The following is a 19,500-nucleotide window of genomic DNA, read 5'->3' on the forward strand; positions in this document are numbered from 1 at the left end:
TCACTATGCTACCACCTTTTGTCTTTAATAATAAGGAAGCAAGTAGGAATATATGGATAATGGGCTCTCCCATTTGCTTTGGGCACTTGCAATATGCTGACTATTTAAGTCTTGTTTTTAGATGTTGTGATTTGTTTGGTCCTAATTTTCTCACCAGAGGTCTATAGATATTTAGATATTATGGAAAGTTGATGGATGCACAGAGAGTCATGTAATTAATTGATGAAGCAATCTACAATTGATTAAATCAGATTCCCAGTGGAAATTATTTATTTCATTGTGGCAGGAATGCCTTACTATGAATTTATCCCTACGGTATACCACACTTGTATTTTGAGTATCCCCAACCCGTAACAGGAACTGCAGTCGTTCTGAGCCTGTGGGGATGCAGATTCGGGCTTTACCCCATCCACATCGGAGGACTAAAAAACTCACTAGACGCCAGGGTAAAAAAATGATTATAAACCAAGGAGTCCATCGAGTCCAAAGCATCTGGCCTGGCCTCTACCCCATAATGGCCTTTGTGATCTTTGTGCCCCCAATCTGTCCCGCAGGGGGCTGAAAGCCTACTAGACATCAAGGAAAAACGAAATTAAAAAGGCAGTATGCCCAGGCATCAAAGATGCAACCAGCCCATAGAAGGCAAAGCGGCCTTTCTGCCTCCCTGGGAGGTAGATTCCAGACAGAAGCTCACTAGACACCAGGGAATAAATATATTCCAGTTTGAAACTGGTGCTAACTACGATTGTTTTGCGACCGCATATGCGGTCACAAAACAATCATACATAGGACTGCGACTCGCAATTAGGAAGGGAAAACCCCTTCCTAATTGCGACTCGCAACCCCTTTTTGCGATTCAGTAAATAGATTGCTAAATCGCAAAAATGGGTCTGTACATCCCAAATAGCATTTTTCAAGCCGCAAATGGCCCAATTCGCCCTTTGCGACTTGAAAAATGCTTCATACATCTGGCCCCTTATCTTTAGTCAGGGTAAGTCCATTACACAACCTAAATTAACCTGTGCTCACCCTCTGGTAGCTTGGGACAGAGCAGGCAGGCTTAACTCAGAAGGCAATGTGTGAAGTATTTGTGCAACACACACATACAATAGAGATACTACAAAAAGACTCCACATTGGTTTAAGAAAATAGATGAGGTTTATCTGGTTAAAATAAAACCAATATGTTAAAACAAATCCATTTAGTTGTTTAGGAGTTGGATATTAACACATATCAGCTCCAGTCAATATTAGAACACAGCAATAAATATGATCCTGAGTTAAGGACATGCCGTAGTGAAAAAGGCAGTTGCACAGATGGAGGAATAGGCGGATTCTAAGTGCAAGGGGCTTGATTTAGGGCCTTTACGGTACTGCTGAGGAATGCACCATAAGTGGCATTGAAGAAGCCAGGCACCACTGGCGGGCCTATTAAGAGAAATGAAGTAGTTCTGCTCATCAGCGAGGAGCATTGAGTAATCCCCCTTGGACTGCTCGGGTTCGATCACAAAAGAAGTGCACCCATGGCCGCATGCCAGGAAAGCTCCTGGTTGTAGGCTGAGGAAGTAGAGTCAGACAGGAGTGTGCGGTGTGTCGAGGATGGGGCCAGGCTATCAGACAAGTCTGTGCTCCCAGAAGTCAGAACGCTGGCGGTCTCTCACACGGACACGCAGCTCTGTGGTAGACAGGTCAAAGAGGGGATGAGCAGTGCGTAGAGCTTCTGACAAGAGCGTGTCTCACCTGTTACAATGTGCAACCTGACAAGTACTCCGTACAGGAAGGGTGCAGTCTTCCTCAGTCCCAAGCATGGTGGTTGTGGGAGTTGAAGCCACGCTTAACTCATGGGTGCCTCCGCTGTCAAGCTCACGGCCACAGTTCTACCATGGCGGAAAACCATTGGCAGTTCGAACCGCGGTGGTCGGACACATCAGTTAAGCACCACACCACATTGGATAGTTTGAACACCTGACACACATCCACACACCCGACACACCTACAAACTGCACTATAGCACACCCGTTCACGCACCTCAGTCCTTTGCAACTAGAACACCACACAAAGTAAGAGAAAAGCAAAAAATACTATACCAAGGCACAGATTAGACACCCCTACACATTTCACTCAGCACTCATCCCACATCTGCACAACACACACAACACACATTTTAGTACCCCACACAATACACACCAATCGTCACCCACTAACATCACAGCACCCACACCTAATCACCTATTCTGTTTTCCTCACAGTTCTCACTACCTCACTGTCTCATCCACCACTACCATGTCCCCACAAAAACATCCATGTTTCACTGATGATGACTTGAGGGCCATGGTGGACGAAATTATCAGAGTAGAGCCATACCCTTTTGGAGCACAGGTCCAGCAAACATACATAGCCAGGAAAATGGAGCTGTGGCAAAGGATAGTTGACAGGGTGAATTTGGTGAGCAGCTACCCACACACAAAGGAGGACATCAGGAAGTGGTGAAATTACCTCAGGGGAAAGGTCCATTCCATGGCCGCCAGGCACCAGCTGGCAGTCCACAAGACTGGACCACCACCTCCTGCCCCACAATTCACATCATGGGAGGAGAAGGTCTTGGACATCCTGCATCCTGATGGCCTGACAGGAATACCTGGGGAGTGGAGTCGGGTAAGTCACTACACCAATAGTGTCACCAAACAGTTTTGTCTTGCATGCTCACTGATCCTTTCCCCACCTAAATGACCAAATCATCCACCATCCCTGTGTCCAAATGTCTGAATACCCCTCTCTGGCATGCCAAATGTCAAATAAACTCACCTGGGGCCACAATGTTTGTGTATGGCATGTGAAGTACAGGGACGGACCGCACTACTACTCCCAGCAGGCACTGTACCACCAGAACAGTGTACTACACATGAAATTGCCTTGCATGTTAAACTAGCAATCAATAGAACCCACCATTGAACAGTCTGTGGCAATGACAGCAGTGCCGTGGCCTACCACCAGTACTATTACAAGCAATACACAGCTACAGCTGTGTTCCTTACTAAACTGGTCTTTGAAACTACCATCCAAGCAATGTCATTTACTCACCTGGGGGGGGACTATATAGGAAGCTGGATTACTTGCTGTACAACCATACAGGGGCCCAGGTTAAGTGCTAACTCCCATACTGTTGGTTAGCTGTGTTACCATTGTACATTGTGCAGCTGTTACTTGACTCAATGATGCCATACACCTTACCAGCAGATAATTGTGCATTGTCATGTCTTTACTCAGGCAAGATATAAGTCAATCAACAGTCATCTAACCTCCAAGGTACTCTAAGAGCTTGGTGTATGGTGTATGCAATTGGAAATGTCTGTGTCCCACATAGCTCTAACCAAGATTTATAAGCAGCTGTCATTGTCATCAGGGGATCATGTAAGGGCTTTGTATGCATGTCACATACAATGTCTAGTGGTCAAACGTAATTCTCACTTGTTGCATTACTTCAGCGACTATGTGTTCCACTTTTCCTACAGGTAACATTGCCATTCTCAACATGAAGAGGACACCAGACACTGACACTACCCCTCTATTTGAAAACCCCAGTGAGGAAAACACCCCTGGATGTATTGACAATGAGGACAAGGCTGGCCCCTCATGGACACCTGGTCAGTCAACAACTGTAAGCATCATCCTTCCCACATCAACTCCTCCCAGCCCTGTTGCATCTATATCACAGCCAACCATTTGCCCCTAAACCTATGTCCCAAGGCCAGTGTCTTCCATCGTGTGCCCCCCAGTACAGGTACCTGAGTCTCCTATCATAAACCCAGACAATGATGGACCTGCCACCAGTGGCAGTTGGCAAAATGTGCCGGGGTAGGGTGCGTGGGAGGGATTTTGTAGGCCAGAGAATGGAGGCTCCAAGGGACACAACGGGCCAGGAAACCATCTCCCAAGTCTTGGGAGCTTACCAACAATCCCAAGGCGTGAAGGGCCAAGTACTGACCATGATGGGGGGCGAACAGACAGCTTCAGAGGGACAGCCACAAGGAAGTCATGCAGCAGTGGCAGCCCCAAAATGCCCACCTGGCTTCCATTGCTGGGGTGGTGAGAGACCTGAATACTACCCTGAGTAGGTTTTCTATCCAACATCTGGCTTCTTCCACTAGCAATGAAACATCAGGCCGTTCAACATCGGTGGCAGCCTGTGGAATTGAGGCCCTTCCAGGGGAAGGATATGCCTCAGATACCCCACCCTCTGTAGCTGAAGAACTCCCCACAAATGTGGATGTCCCCCCAAATATCCTGGAAAGAGAGCCACTGAGGCCAAAACCACTGCCAGGAAGTGAACCTCTACTGACTAGATCCACTTGTGTGTAACAGATACACCCTGTTGACTGCTCTGAAACCTATCACCATAGGATACACCCTGTTGACTGTTCTGAAACCTATCACCATTTTCGTATGGTACAAAGACACTTAGCTTGTGCTTCCAAATGATGTAGCAGCTACCCTGATGATTTCATCAACCATAACATAACCATTCATAACCATTCACTGTTTCTATTTACTCTTCTATAAATACCACTTAACCGCGGATCATGTGTTGCAGTTTTTTATCACCCATATACAACTGTCATGTACGATAATACTTGCACATAAATGTATCTCTCACATGTAAACCCTTTGTCATGTACATCACACATGTACTGTACAGCCAGGCTAGATAGTGCATTGACTAATTATGATAGACATTAGTCAATTCACCAGCATTACACTTTTCCACATTTAGATTGGGAGAATGCCAATTATCAAACAGAGAATTACTGCTGCTAACTTCAGTGTATCAGCATAGATGCCATACACTCCCAACCCACAGACCACAAGAAGTTAGAGACATTTCATTCTATCACTATCCCAGGAGGCAAACATATTGCTTGATTGTATCATCAGATAACACCTTATCACATACCCACACCATAACTCACAAATTAACAGACCCCATGAAACAGACAGAGGTCAGTACTAATGTCACCAGTCATGGAACCTTCCATTTACCATGTTCAGATACTTGTAGGCTTGTCATTCACCTATCTCGGTCTTCAGACACATGCACATTGGTCTGCAAAGAGAAAACACACTGACAAATACAGAACAAGTTATTTCTCATCCAACACAAGCCATCATGATGTTGGGGGTATGGATGCCACATTATGACATGTGTCTGAGACAAATGAACACACTCATGGCACAATTGGCCCCACTTCCAATACCAAACATATCTTAAGTGTGGAATAGTACACTACCATCCCACTGTCCTGAGAGTCTGAGCATAGAACTCATACACCATAAAGCTCATGCCGAACTGTACCTGGTTCAATCCACTTCACATGTCAGTCTGCAAATCCCATCTGCCTGTGACACTGTCTGAAATTGCCAAATGAGGATGAGCCAAAAAGTAAATCTGAAATCTGAAAATGACAAAGATAAGGTATAAGCCACGTTGATACATATACATAGCACAGGTAATTCATATATACAAATGTAACTCTGATTATGCATTGCGTTAAACCTTGACAATGTTTGTTTCTTGTCTATACACAACTCCATGTAACACTCTGCATGCATAACTGAGTCATGGACTTTGGAGCCACTTGTGACCTCTCTGGTGGTCATACTAAGAACCTTATGAGGCATACTAAGAACCTTATGAGGCATTCCTAACCTCACCTATTCCCCATTGATTTACTTTAATTGCATCACATCACATACTTTAAGTCAGATAAAGTACTAATTGATGAGTTCAGCCCTGATGTCTCCAGCTTCATCCTCATCATGCTCATCCTCACTTGGCAAATCTGCATTTCAACCCGCAGAAACTGCTTGCTCACCCTCATCTGGTATGAATGGTATCTGATGTCTCCCGGCAAGATTGTGGAGCATGCAGAAGACAACAATAATTTGACCTACTTTGTTGGACGAGTAGAGGAGGGATCCTCCAGACCTATCAATGCAGCTAAATCTTGCCTTCAGGAGCCCAAACGTCCACTCCACGACATGCCCTGCCCTCTTGTATGCCTCACTGAAGCAGACGCCCCCTGGCATGGTTGGGTACTTCACTGGTGTCAACAGCCAATGATGGCGTGGGTAGGCAGAGTCCCCTGTAGGAAGTAGTCACTACAAGCCTCACATAAATCTTGGACATCTCCAAATCTATTAGCTGTTATAAGTTACACACATGACATATGTGACTTATCAACCAGCCAGTCCCTCTCTGTGCACTATCATGTCATCAGCAGTGGGATATTGTTGTTCTGCATGATGAAGGAATCATGGACTGAGCCCAGATACTTTGCACAAACTTGTGAAATGTAGAGGTCAGCCAAACAGACCATGTGGACATTGATGGAGTAGAGGTTTTTCCTGCTCCTATACACTTGTTCATTGGCATTAGGGGTAACCAAGGCTACATTGGTGCCATCCATAGCTCCCACCACACATGAAATGTGTCCCAAAGCATACAAGTCAGCCTTTACATGGGCCAAATCTTCACGTTGAGGAAATCAGATGTAGCTGTCCAGGTGTTTCAACAATGCAGACAGTACAACCTTCAAGACCAGACTGAATTTAGGCTGAGACATACCTGCAGTTAGGACCACTGTATTTTAAAAGGACCCAGCACACAGGAAATGCAGCACTGACATGACTTGTGCAATGGGAGGTATGCGATTGGGATTACGATTGGCAAACATCAGATCTAGCTCCATCTGACGACAGAGACCCATAATTGTCTGCCTATCCATGCAGTTTATTTGAATCACATGTCAACCCTCCCTGGTCTGCAGGTCTGCTAGTGGACAGTACACTGGAAGTTTTCTTGCTCTTCTCATGCCAGGGTAACTATGTGGGAGAAAATCAGAATTTATGTGTGTCACACAATCTGAAAAGCATAAGTATGATCAAACCAACATCGCATATAAAGTAACACTAACTTACTTAACATGTTGCACATATTTGGTACACCTATACCAGTTACAGATTATCATTACGCTGCTGACAATACTATTTCATGTAATACTTAAGGATACATCTATTTAACATCCTCTACATGATACATGCAAATCTTTACATGTATGCATAAATGCAGCAGTGAACACAATGCAGTAGATACATTTCACAGTTAGTGGCGCACCTTTATAAACCTTATCATTCATCTATGAGCCTTAAAATGGCAGCTACCTAACCTACTGTACTGCACATTAGGAAGTAATCTAACTCTGCCGGCAGATGTCGTCATGGCGGTAGGCGGATACAACGTGGTGGACATTGCCATTGGAACACAGTGCTGCCTATGGCGGACTTAGGCCAATGGCAACCTCCGCCGGTGGCGATGGTCCTGTATGTGGCGGACGTGATCACCATCTCAAACTACATCCCTCAGTTGACTCCTGACACTGCTGCCAGAAAGATCTCCACGACCGGAGCTGTTATGTACTACCACTGGGAGCAATCATGCCACATCCTACAGATGATAGGGCCCCTTCCTTCTTGCCTGACAACCTGGACAAGCTTGTGGAGGAGATCCTACCCCAGTATGGACAGCTCAATGGTGCACCAGAGGAGCAGGTAAGTGTATAGTAACATCAAAGTTTCAATCATTGAGTGTATGATGATGCTCTAGAAATGCGGTTGAATGAAGAATTGAGGAGATATGTGTGGGTAGATGGACATGTGCACATGTTCTTATATCGATTTTGGGTCCAGTTACATAGTAGGGAGTGTGTGATGTATGTACCCTGAGCCACCTCCAAAATGTATTACATAATATTTAAAGGTGGTATAAAAATACTTGGACAGATATGCCATGTTCAGAGACATGCTTGTGGTCTAGTCATAAGTTTGAAGCCAACCTCTGGTGCTGTATATGGATGTTGTATGCCTGTCTCAACGTCACGCATGACCTGACTTCACATTGTCATTCCACATAGAAGGGGATGTTGAAGGAAGTCTGCATATGGCTACTTGCACTTACTTGTATTTTCACCCTGCTTGTTTTGACATTACATTTTCTTCTTGTCTGTGTCATCCAGGCAGGTCAATGCCCATCAGAAGAAAGGGATTTGGCATGCCATCACCAAGAAAGTACGGACCCTTCGGGTCCACAGCCGGCGGAGCACCCACTGTTGGAAGTGGTGCAGGACCTGAGACGCTGGACCCGGAAGACCGCAGAGGCCAGCTGAGGATGTCTCCCAAGGAGAACTGGGTTCCTGTTGGACCTTGACCTGTCTAATGGTTTGCATATTGGCGGTGGCCTACCATGAGATGGATGGGCATTTGAGGGCAGCACAGCAGCCACAAAGGGGTAAGGACAGACTCAACACATTTTCATCCCTTCACCAGGTGTAGGAAAGTACCATCTTGCCTGGCATGTTACCCCCATATTTCACTGTATATATGTTGTTTTAGTCTATGTGTCACTGGGACCCGGCCAGGCAGGGCCCCAGTGCTCATAAGTTTGTGCCCTGTATGTGTTCCCTGTGTGATGCCTAACTGTCTCACTGAGGCTCTGCTAACCAGAACCTCAGTGGTTATGCTCTCTCTGTTTTCCAAATTTGTCACTAACAGGCTAGTGACTAAATTTACCAATTCACATTGGCATACTGGTACACCCATATAATTCCCTAGTATATGGTACTGAGGTACCCAGGGTATTGGGGTTCTAGGAGACCCCTATGGGCTTCAGCATTTCTTTTGCCACCCATAGGGAGCTCTGACAATTCTTGCACAGGCCTGCCACTGCAGCCTGCATGAAATAACGTCCACGTTATTTCACAGCCATTTACCACTGCACTTAAGTAACTTACAAGTCACCAATATGTCTAACCTTCACCTGGTGAAGGTTGGGTGCAAATTTACTTAGTGTGTGGGCACCCTGGCACTAGCCAAGGTGCCCCCACATCGTTCAGGGCAAATTCCCCGGACTTTGTGAGTGCGGGGACACGATTACACGCGTGCACTGTACATAGGTCTCTACCTATGTACAGCGTCACAAGGGTAACTCCGAACATGGCCATGTAACATGTCTAAGATCATGGAATTGACACCCCAAGGCCAATTTGGCATTGGGGGACAATTCCATGATCGCCCGGGTCTCTAGCACAGAACCCGGGGACTGCCAAACTGCCTTTCCAGGGTCTCCACTGCAGCTGCTGCCAACCCCTCAGACAGGTTTCTGCCCTCCTGGGTTCCAGGCAGCCCTGGCCCAGGAAGGCAGAACAAAGGACTTCCTCTGAGAGAGGGGGTAACACCCTCTCCCTTTGGAAATAGGTGTGAAGGCTGGGGAGGAGTAGCCTCCCCCAGCCTCTGGAAATGCTTTGATGGGCACAGATGGTGCCCATCTCTGCATAAGCCAGTCTACACCGGTTCAGGGATCCCCCAGCCCTGCTCTGGCACGAAACTAGACAAAGGAAAGGGGAGTGACCACTCCCCTGACCTGCACCTCCCAGGGGAGGTGCACAGAGCTCCTCCAGTGTGTCCCAGACCTCTGCCATCTTGGAAACAGAAGTGTTTGTGGCACACTGGACTGCTCTGAGTGGCCAGTGCCAGCAGGTGACGTCAGAGGCTCCTTCTGATAGGCTCTTACCTCTCTTGGTAGCCAATCCTCCTTCCTTGGTAGCCAAACCTCCTTTTCTGGCTATTTAGGGTCTCTGCTTTGGGGAATTCTTTAGATAACGAATGCAAGAGTTCCTCTGCATCTCCCTCTTAACCAGAGGGTCAACCGCTGACTGACTACTAGCAACCTTGTATCGCTTAATCCTGCCGGCTTTCTCGACTGTTTCCAGGTGGTGCATGCTCTGGGGGTAGCCTGCCTCCTCTCTGCACCAGGATCTCTGAAGAAATCTCCCGTGGGTCGATGGAATCTTCCCTCTCCAACCGCAGGCACCAAAATACTGCATCACTGGTCCTCTGGGTCCCCTCTCAGCACAACGAGCGTGGTCCCTGGAACTCAGCAACTCTGTCCAAGTGACTCCCACAGTCAAGTGACTCTTCAGTCCAAGTCTGGTGGAGGTAAGTCCTTGCTCCGGCTCCTGTGCACTCTTCCAGGATTTCCTTCATGCACAGCCAAGCCTGGGTCCACGACACTCATTCCTGCAGTGCACAACCTTTCGAGTTGTCCTCCGGCGTCATGGGACTCCCTTTTGTGACTTCGGGTGGACTCTGTTTCACTTTTCTTCTAAGTGCCTGTTCAGGTACTTCTGCAGGTGCTGTCTGCTTCTGTGAGGGTTGCCTGAGTTGCTGGCGCCCCCTCTGTCTCCTCCTCCAAGTGGTGACATCCTGGTCCCTCCTGGGCCACAGCAGCACCCAAAAACCTCTACCGCGACCCTTGCAGCTAGCACGGCTTGTTTGCAGTCTTTCTGCGTGGGAACACCTCTGCAAGCTTCATCGCGATGTGGGACATCCATCCTCCAAAGGAGAAGTTCCTAGTCCTCTTCTTTCTTGCAGAACTCCAAGTTTCTTCCAACAGGTGGCAGCTTCCTTGCACGCTCAGCTGGCATTTCCTGGGGTCCTGCCCACTCTCGACACTGTCGTGACTATTGGACTTGGTCCCCTTGTCTTACATGTACTCAGGTCTGGAAATCCACTGTTGTTGCATTTCTGGTGTTTGTTCTTCCTGCAGAATCCCCCTATCACGACTTCTGTGCTCTCTGGGGGTAGTAGGTGCACTTTACACCTACTTTTCAGGGTCTTGGGGTGGGCTATTTTTCTAACCCTCACTGTTTTCTTACAGTCCCAGCGACCCTCTACAAGCTCACATAGGTTTGGGGTCCATTTGGGGTCCATTCGTGGTTCGCATTCCACTTTTGGAGTATATGGTTTGTGTTGCCCCTATACCTATGTGCTCCTATTGCAATCTACTGTAATTCTACACTGCTTGCATTACTTTTCTTGCTATTACTTACCTAATTTTGGTTTGTGTACATATATCTTGTGTATATATCTTATCCTCATACTGAGGGTACTCACTGAGATACTTTTGGCATATTGTCATAAAAATAAAGTACCTTTATTTTTAGTACTTCTGTGTATTGTGTTTTCTTATGATATTGTGCATATGACACCAGTGGTATAGTAGGAGCTTTACATGTCTCCTAGTTCAGCCTAAGCTGCTTTGCCATAGCTACCTTCTATCAGCCTAAGCTGCTAGAAACACCTCTTCTACACTAATAAGGGATAACTGGACCTGGCACAAGGTGTAAGTACCTCTGGTACCCACTACAAGCCAGGCCAGGCTCCTACACCAGGTTAATGTAAGATTTGAAAGAATCTAAGCTGTGACAATTTGGTAAGTGCAAAGGGTGTAGAATTCTTCAAGAAACACACAGATGTACTGACAGCAACATTGGTAAATAGGTGAGCCCATTCCATTTTGTTTAGGAACTACTTACTCACCTATGTTGTCCCCTCTGTGGAGAAGTATGTGATGATGCACATGTGACTGTGTAATATGTGCACCATTATACAGCTTTTCATACCTTGCTGGTTGTTCCTTCCCACCTACAGGTCTAGACTCCCAATATCATGATGGTAAGTGTCCAGGTCTCTGCCCTCTGTCCCTTACAATGGCCCTTGATCCATGTCTTTGTGCCACATCGAGTCAGACAAGTTAGAGTCATCAATACTTTTCATAAGGTTTCTGATGAGTGTCAGCATCATGTGACGCTGTGATCTCCATCTGACATTTCACATGCCATACTTACATAACGTAATCTGAGCAGTTACACAGTGAATTCCTTTGATATGTGATGGATGTACATAGGCCTCTGTATTGTGTCATCGAGGTGGACATCCGACATGTAGGTTACCAAGTGGCTATTGCTAGACATCTATGGGATTACATACATTGGTATCAGAGCTATGAATAATAGTGACATGTTCATGTTCTGCAGATGGGAAATGGCTACACAGCTATTTCCTTAGCCATAGTGTTTTACGCAGGACTAATAGTCCAAGACCTCTTCTTTACAGTTACTATCAGGACAGCTTCTTGCCACCATCATATGTAGAAAGTAAGTTTCTGTCTATAATTCCACTTGTAATGTGTCTTACACATAGCTTCTTTTGCTATTTTGGATTTGGTTTGAATGATTTTTGTATGGAAACCTATTGTTTGCACTGACTACATTGTGGTCCAGTTGTGGCAGTTAACATGCACATTGCATGTGTATTCAGGCATTTGGCTTGCATCAAGGTGTATGTCTCTATCATGGTAGCCCCAGATTTTATTTAAAAAAAACAGATGAAAGGCTTGTCATGTCTGATGTGTGGATGGTGATGTTGCCACTGAGTCATTAGGCTATTGATGGCATGATAGTATGATACATTGAACTATGTGTCACCTCCCTGCACATGACAGGTGTCCATTGTATTGAAAGAGTTGTTATACTACCTGTGGTTATGTGGGGGTAAATGCTCAGGGCTAAATAGGCCCTTAAAGTGTGCAATACTTTCTTTACAGGAGGACAATGACTTAGATGACATGGTCCTCAAAGTATCTATCATCCTTTCCTACATCACTATTGGTACATGTGTTTGTGGCATGTGTTCTGACTCTATCAATCTCCAAATTTCTGCATGTCAATTTGAGTAGATGCATGTTTGCTGTTTTCGATTGTGAAGATTGTGAACTCAGTGTCAAGATATGGTTATGGCTTGTATGCAACATACTGTCTTGTGTTTAGCATATGACCTTGCCTAGTACATGACATCAGGTCTCTATGGTAGTATTTGTAGCTTTTGTGTATGTGGAAAACAATATTACCACCTTTTCCCATAGCTTGGTTATTGGTTGACTATGTTGCTGTGGTTAGTGACCCAATATCATGTGTATCATGTGGCTATGCCAGCTTGTCATTAAATGGTTAGTGTGATAGCTCTACTGATAGGATGTTGTAGGTGTGAGATAGGTGGCTTAGCTGCTGTGTGACAAGGTTTGTATGTAGGGGTGTGCATTGTGTCTTGCTGTGACATGATGGCACAAAACTGGTTCTACCTGGGGGTAAAGAACAATTAGACATAATGTTGTTGATGTGTACAGTGTGATATAAGTGGTATGTAAAGAATGTGATGACCCTACCTCACTTTCTGATTTTCAGCATCAGTTCGGCAGGCGAAGGAGATGGAGCACAGCTGAGTGGGGAAGCTGCTGGCCATGGGACCTCCAGTCATGAGAACACTGACACCGAGGGACCCAGTGGCCCGAAGGTCAAGGGGAGTGCCACGGGAGAGACAGGATTTGCTTCATCAGCCTCGAAATCCTGCTCCAGTGGCGCTGGCAGACCCATCTGGGATCACCCAAGCACCATCTCTGTCCCCACCCCACTTTCTATCATTGCCCTCCCTCTAGCTCCCCACCAAATGGCCATGCCCGCTCACCCAAGAGAGTGGGCATCTCCTTTGCCACAGGCACCTCTACCCCAGCCTCTGTTAGCCCTGCTGCCCTCAGGAAGGAGGCTATTGACCTTCTGAGGTCTATCTCTGTTGGTCAGTTGACCATAGTGAATGTTAACCAAGGACTGTCAACTTAGGTACAACAGAGTAATGCATTTCTGTAGGGCATTCACAGTGCACTGGCTGGCCTACAGAGGTCATTTCAGGCTCTGACCTCCACAATAACGGCAGCCAGTCACCCTCTGTGTCACATCCCCCTCCACCATCCTCTTCCCAACCCCAAACCCCCCTACGCAGAACTAGCCAAAGCACAGAAACAATAGACAGGTGTGCATCCACCTCAACATCCAAGGGTAGCCCTGACAAACCAAAGTACCACAGGACACACCACCGGCATACACACAGGCAACATTCAGATTCATAAACAGCAACAGTCACAACCTGCCCTGACACCCCCACCACCCCCAGCATCATATACAGCATACCTGACAAACCTGCAAACACCACACCAACATTCACAGATCCAGCCACTACACCTATCTTACCCACAGACAGCACCCCAGCAGACCCTCAGACATCCACCCTTAGATATCTACCCCAGTCACCACACCTGCAGACACCACAATCACAGATAAACATACATGCAGCCACATCCACCATACCTGCAGTCACCGCCCCAAAAGATAGTCACACACCCACCATGGCATCTCCCAGCACCTCCCCACCCCCTCAGCCTAAGAAACATAAATCCCCTCACTCACCCACTGAACAGAGACACACCACCCACAAGCATACCTTCCACAAGCACGCACCTAAGGCATCCACATCAACACCTCTTACAACCACTCCATCTCCCACCACACCCAAACCCTATTGCTATGACCATCCCGGTATGTGTAAGAAATCCTTCCTTTCTGAGTTTGCCCTTTTTCCTGCTCCTTCCCCCATGAAATCGCTAAATGTTCTGTTTCCCTCCCCAAGGCCATCCCTTCCACCTTCAAGGCCTCCCCTACCCACTGCAAGTAACCATGCCCCTTCTCCGCCAAGAAATTCCAACTCTCCCCGAAGCCTGAAACACCCCCTCTCCCAAGCCAAATCCCAAACCTCCCTCCCAAGCCTAAGCCCAAACCCCCTCACCCACCCTAAAACATCCCTGAGGTGCCTACTTGCCCCATTGATGTCAGTACCTGTGTAGGTTACATCCCAGTCAGGAGTCAAGTGGGGCACCATGCAGTGCATTTGGCGCACCCATTAGTTTTTATATTGGACTGGCCAATGGCTTTTAAAGTTTTCTATTTGTTTTGTAAAAATAATTGCCCTCATTATGACCCTGGTGGTAAATCCCGCTTACCGCCATGATGACGGCTGCCAATTTACGGCTGCAGCGGATATCCGTTCACTATTTTATGACACACACACACCAATCCGACAGAATACATCCACAGATACAAATCTGCCAGCCCAAAGGTCAGTGATAAAGTGGCAGTATCAAATCTCTCACCTTTATGCCAACAGAACAACGCCCATCACATTATGACCCACAAATCACCACAGCAAATATTCAACGGTGGTAAACCATTGGTGGTACATACCGCCGCCCTCACAATGGACTCCCACAGACAAAACAACACCACATTGGACAATTCAAACAACACACACCTGACACCTATACACACACCACACACACCCACACCACTATAAAACACACATCTACATTACCCACAACCCTTTATGAATACCAATAAGCGCCAGCAGACTGACACCAAGACCACTGCCACAACTACATACACACACCACATACACCCGTACATCCCTCACGCACCCCACTTCACACAACCTAACACATCACCCACCACAACTTCACCAACACACATCACATAACACCCATGGTACCACAAAGGCACCCCCGTTTCACTAAGGATCAGTTAAAGGTCATGGTGGAGGAAATTGTCAGGGTAGAGCCACAGCTCTTTGGAGCACAGGTGCAGCAAACATCAATAGCCAGAAAGATGGAGCTATGTCGGAGAATCGTGGACAGGGTCAATGCATGGGACAGCACCCCAGGACAAGGGACAACATCAGGAAGAGGTTGAATGACCTACGGGGGAAGGTACGTTCCATAGCAGTAAGACACCAGCTCGCTATACAGAGGACTGGCGGTGAACCCCACCTCCTCCCCCACAGCTCACAGCATGGAAGGAGCAAGTCTTGGCAATACTGCATCCTGAGGGCCTGGCCGTAGTCAGAGGAGGACTGGACTCAGGAAGTCAGCTCCCTACTATTATCACCCCCCTACCTGCATGCCATCACATACCCTCACCCTCACTCCCATCACTCCACTACATCCCACACACTCCACCATCACATCTCTTTAATCCCAATGCCAAGCCCTGCATGCTGTACCAATGCATGGACACCCCTCACAGCCCTGCATGGACACTCATCACTAAAGCATGCACAGCATAGTGAAATAACAATCCCATCATACACGAACATACACTAGTAAAAGCTGTCAGGGCAACACCAACCATAGAGGGGAAGCCAGGGATGTACAAAATGTCATACGCATTAATCCTAACACATCATTTGCATCCCCACAGGTACACCTGCCAACGTCACAGGAGAGGAGGTGCCAGCACTATCCAGTCCCCCAACCGAAGAGGCCCACAGTGATGACAGTAACTCTGGTCTTCAAGATCTGGACAATCTACCTGGCCCGTCAGGGACCACTGGACAGCTGGTTACCCAAGCCCAGTCACAGACCACCACAGAGCCTCCCCTATCAGGAAACAACACCACAGCACCCACCCAGCATACCCAAACCTCTGTCTCCAGGGCAGGTCAATCATCAGTGTACCCACCTGTACAGGGACTTCAGCCCACACCTCACACACAAGAAAATCATGGACATGGGGTCAGTGGCAGTGGGCACACGGTTCAGGAGACAAAGGCACAGGCCAACAGGAACACTGGGAGGACTTCTTTGCACCTCGGGGAGGACAGGACAGGGAACTGACTCTCCAGGAGGCGCTCTCTGAGATCCCGGAAGCCTATCTACATTCCCAGGACACGATGGGCCACATCCTAGACAACGTGCAGGAGAACAGGCGGATGCAGGAGAGACAGTATCAGGGGATCAGGAAGGACTTGCATGCCATCAACAACAACCTGATCTCCATAGCAGGGGTGTTGGCAGACATGGCCAACATTATGAGGGAGGCAGTGTCACACCAGCGGACCCCTGCCACGAGCCAGTCATCTGAACAGCCTTCCACTTCCGCTGCCGCTAGTGGCCAGGAGGCTCCGCAACAGGACTCACAGGCCACCAGCACACCTTTCCCTGCAGAAGGTGAACCACCCCACAAATGTTCCCTGCGATCAGGACAGAAGCCAGAGACACTTGCCGAGACCCCAGCCAGGAAATGAGACTCTCCTGATTGTCCCCCTTGTGTCCCACCCAGTCACCCTGACAACCTTGAACTGCCATTGCTTCCCTTTTTATGTTCCCTTGGACAATGCACACGTGCTACGAACAGACTGGAAAAATACCCTGGACTTTCCTCCATCATCACCCCATCCCATTGCACTTCCCCCTCTATATATTAGCACTACAATAAACACCCTTTGATATCAATCGTTTCCGAGTATGTCATGAATTTCAAATATGTATTGATTTAAACAGGTACAACCATTGCAAATGAACTGTACATAGAATGAGCATAGAATCAATGACCTGTAGCTGGCTGTTGTGATCAAACCAGGAGTATGTGTCAAATCACCAACATTGGCAAAATGAATAGCCAAGGGTAACAGTAAGTGGGCATAGGAGTAGGAAATACCAGCATGCCAATGCCACACAGAATACAACCAAAGCCATTGAAATGAAAAGTTACTCTGTCTTACCTGTGTGCCATTAGAAGGACTGTCGGATTACAGTTGTTCTGTTGTCCTCATCCTCTGCCTCCTCATCCTCACTGTCTACAGGGTTCACTGCTGCCACAGGGGCATCCCCAGTCTCCTACTCCTGCAGAAAAGGGACATGGCGTCTGAGGGCCAGGTTGTGCAACAGGCAGCATGCCACCACTATCTGGCAGACGTTCTTGGGTAAGTAGCAGAGGTATCCACCTGTCAGGCACCGGAACATGGCCTTCAGGAGGCCAAAGGTCCTTTCAATAATGCTTCTGGTTCGCCCATGTGCCTCATTATAACGTTCTTCTGCCCTTGTCCTGCCATTCCTCACAGGGGTCAACAGCCATGATAGGTTTGGGTAACCAGAGTCACCTGCAAATATTGAGGGACAACATTTAGCCACCGACTATCCCATATGGCCAATACCATAGGCATACACCAACATATACTGGGTGGGAACCAGGGATCACCTATTAGCCATACCCTGTGCCTCTGTAGTTGGGATATCACATTTGGGATGCTGCTATTCCTTAGGACAAAGGCATCATGCACCAACCCAGGATATTTAGCATTGACGCAGGAGATGTACTGGTCCGCCAAGCACACCATCTGCACATACATGGAGTGGAAACTCTTATGATTCCTCAACCCCTGGTCATTCTAGCAAGGGGGGACAAATGCAATATGTGTTCCATCAATCGTCCCAATAATATTGGTGATATGTCCCATTGCATAAAACCCGGCCTTCACAGTGGCCAAATCCTCAAACTGGGGAAATGCAATGTAGCTGCACATGTGTTTTATCAGAGCAGACAACAGCCTAGTCAGCACTATTGAGAACATTGGCTGTGACATTCCTGCTGCCAAGCCCACTGGCACTTGGAAAGAATCAGTTGCCAGGAAATGGAGAACTGATAGCACTTGCACAAGAGGGGGGATCCCAGTGGGATGACTGTAGGAAAGTACCATCTTGCCTGGCATATTACCCCCATTTTTACATGCATGTCAATTGTTTTCTTCTGTCTCACTGGGATCTTGCTAGCCAGGACCCCAGTGCTCATAGTTTATGGCCTGAATGTGTATACCTGTGTAGGGACTAACTGTGTTACTGAGGCTCTGCTAATCAGAACCTCAGTGCTTATGCTCTCTCTGCCTTTAAATTTATCACTATAGGCTAGGGACCACTTTTACCAATTTCAATTGGCACACTGGAACACCCTTATAATTCCCTAGTATATGATACCTAGGTACCCAGGGTATTGGGGTTCCAGGAGATCCCTATGGGCTGCAGCATTTCTTTTGCCACCCATAGGGAGCTCAGACAAACCTTTACACAGGACTGCCACTGCAGCCTGAGTGAAATAATGCATTGAAGTCACCTATATGTCTAACCTTCACTTGCAGACCTTGCACTAGCTAAGGTGCCCCCACGTAGTTCAGGGCCATTTCCCTGGACTTAGGGCCAGATGTAGTAAACTAAAATTTTGCGACTTGCAATTTGCAACTCGCAAAATGGGATGCAGAAAGGTGTCTCAGACACCTTCTGAGACTAGCTATGGGGTCGCAAAGACCCACTTCATCAATATTCATGAGGCAGGTCGCAGTTTGCGACCCCATAGCGAGTCCCTGCACTCACAGGGATGGTGGCCTGCTGTAGTCAGCAGACCTCCATGTCTGTGACTGCTTTTTCAATAAAGCAGTTTTTTTTTTCATTTTGCAGCCCGTTTTCCTTAAAAGAAAACGAGTTGCAAAATGAAAAAACTTCCGAAACCATTTGGTTTCGTTTTTTTAGGAGTAGGCAGTGGTCCATAGGACCACTGCCTGCTCTGAAAAAATATTTTTTTCGGCATTCACAAAGGGGTCCCATGGGGACCCCTTCCCTTTTGCGAATGAGTTACCACCAGTGTGACACTGGTGGTAACTGCGAGTTGGTGGGCGACCGCATTCGCTGTCACAAAGCAACTCAGCATGGTGATGCGGTCACAAATAGGAAGGGAACACCCCTTCCTATTTGCGAGTCGCATCCCCAAATTGCAAGTCGGTACCGACTCGCAATTTGAGGATGAGCATCGCGTTTGGCCTTTTGCATGCCGCAAACTGTGTTTTTCGCAGTTTGCGACATGTAAAAGGCTTCCTACATCTGGCCCTTTGTGAGTGCAGGGAC

Source organism: Pleurodeles waltl, chromosome 1_1 (genome assembly GCF_031143425.1).
Source record: "Pleurodeles waltl isolate 20211129_DDA chromosome 1_1, aPleWal1.hap1.20221129, whole genome shotgun sequence".
Lineage (NCBI taxonomy): Eukaryota > Metazoa > Chordata > Amphibia > Caudata > Salamandridae > Pleurodeles > Pleurodeles waltl.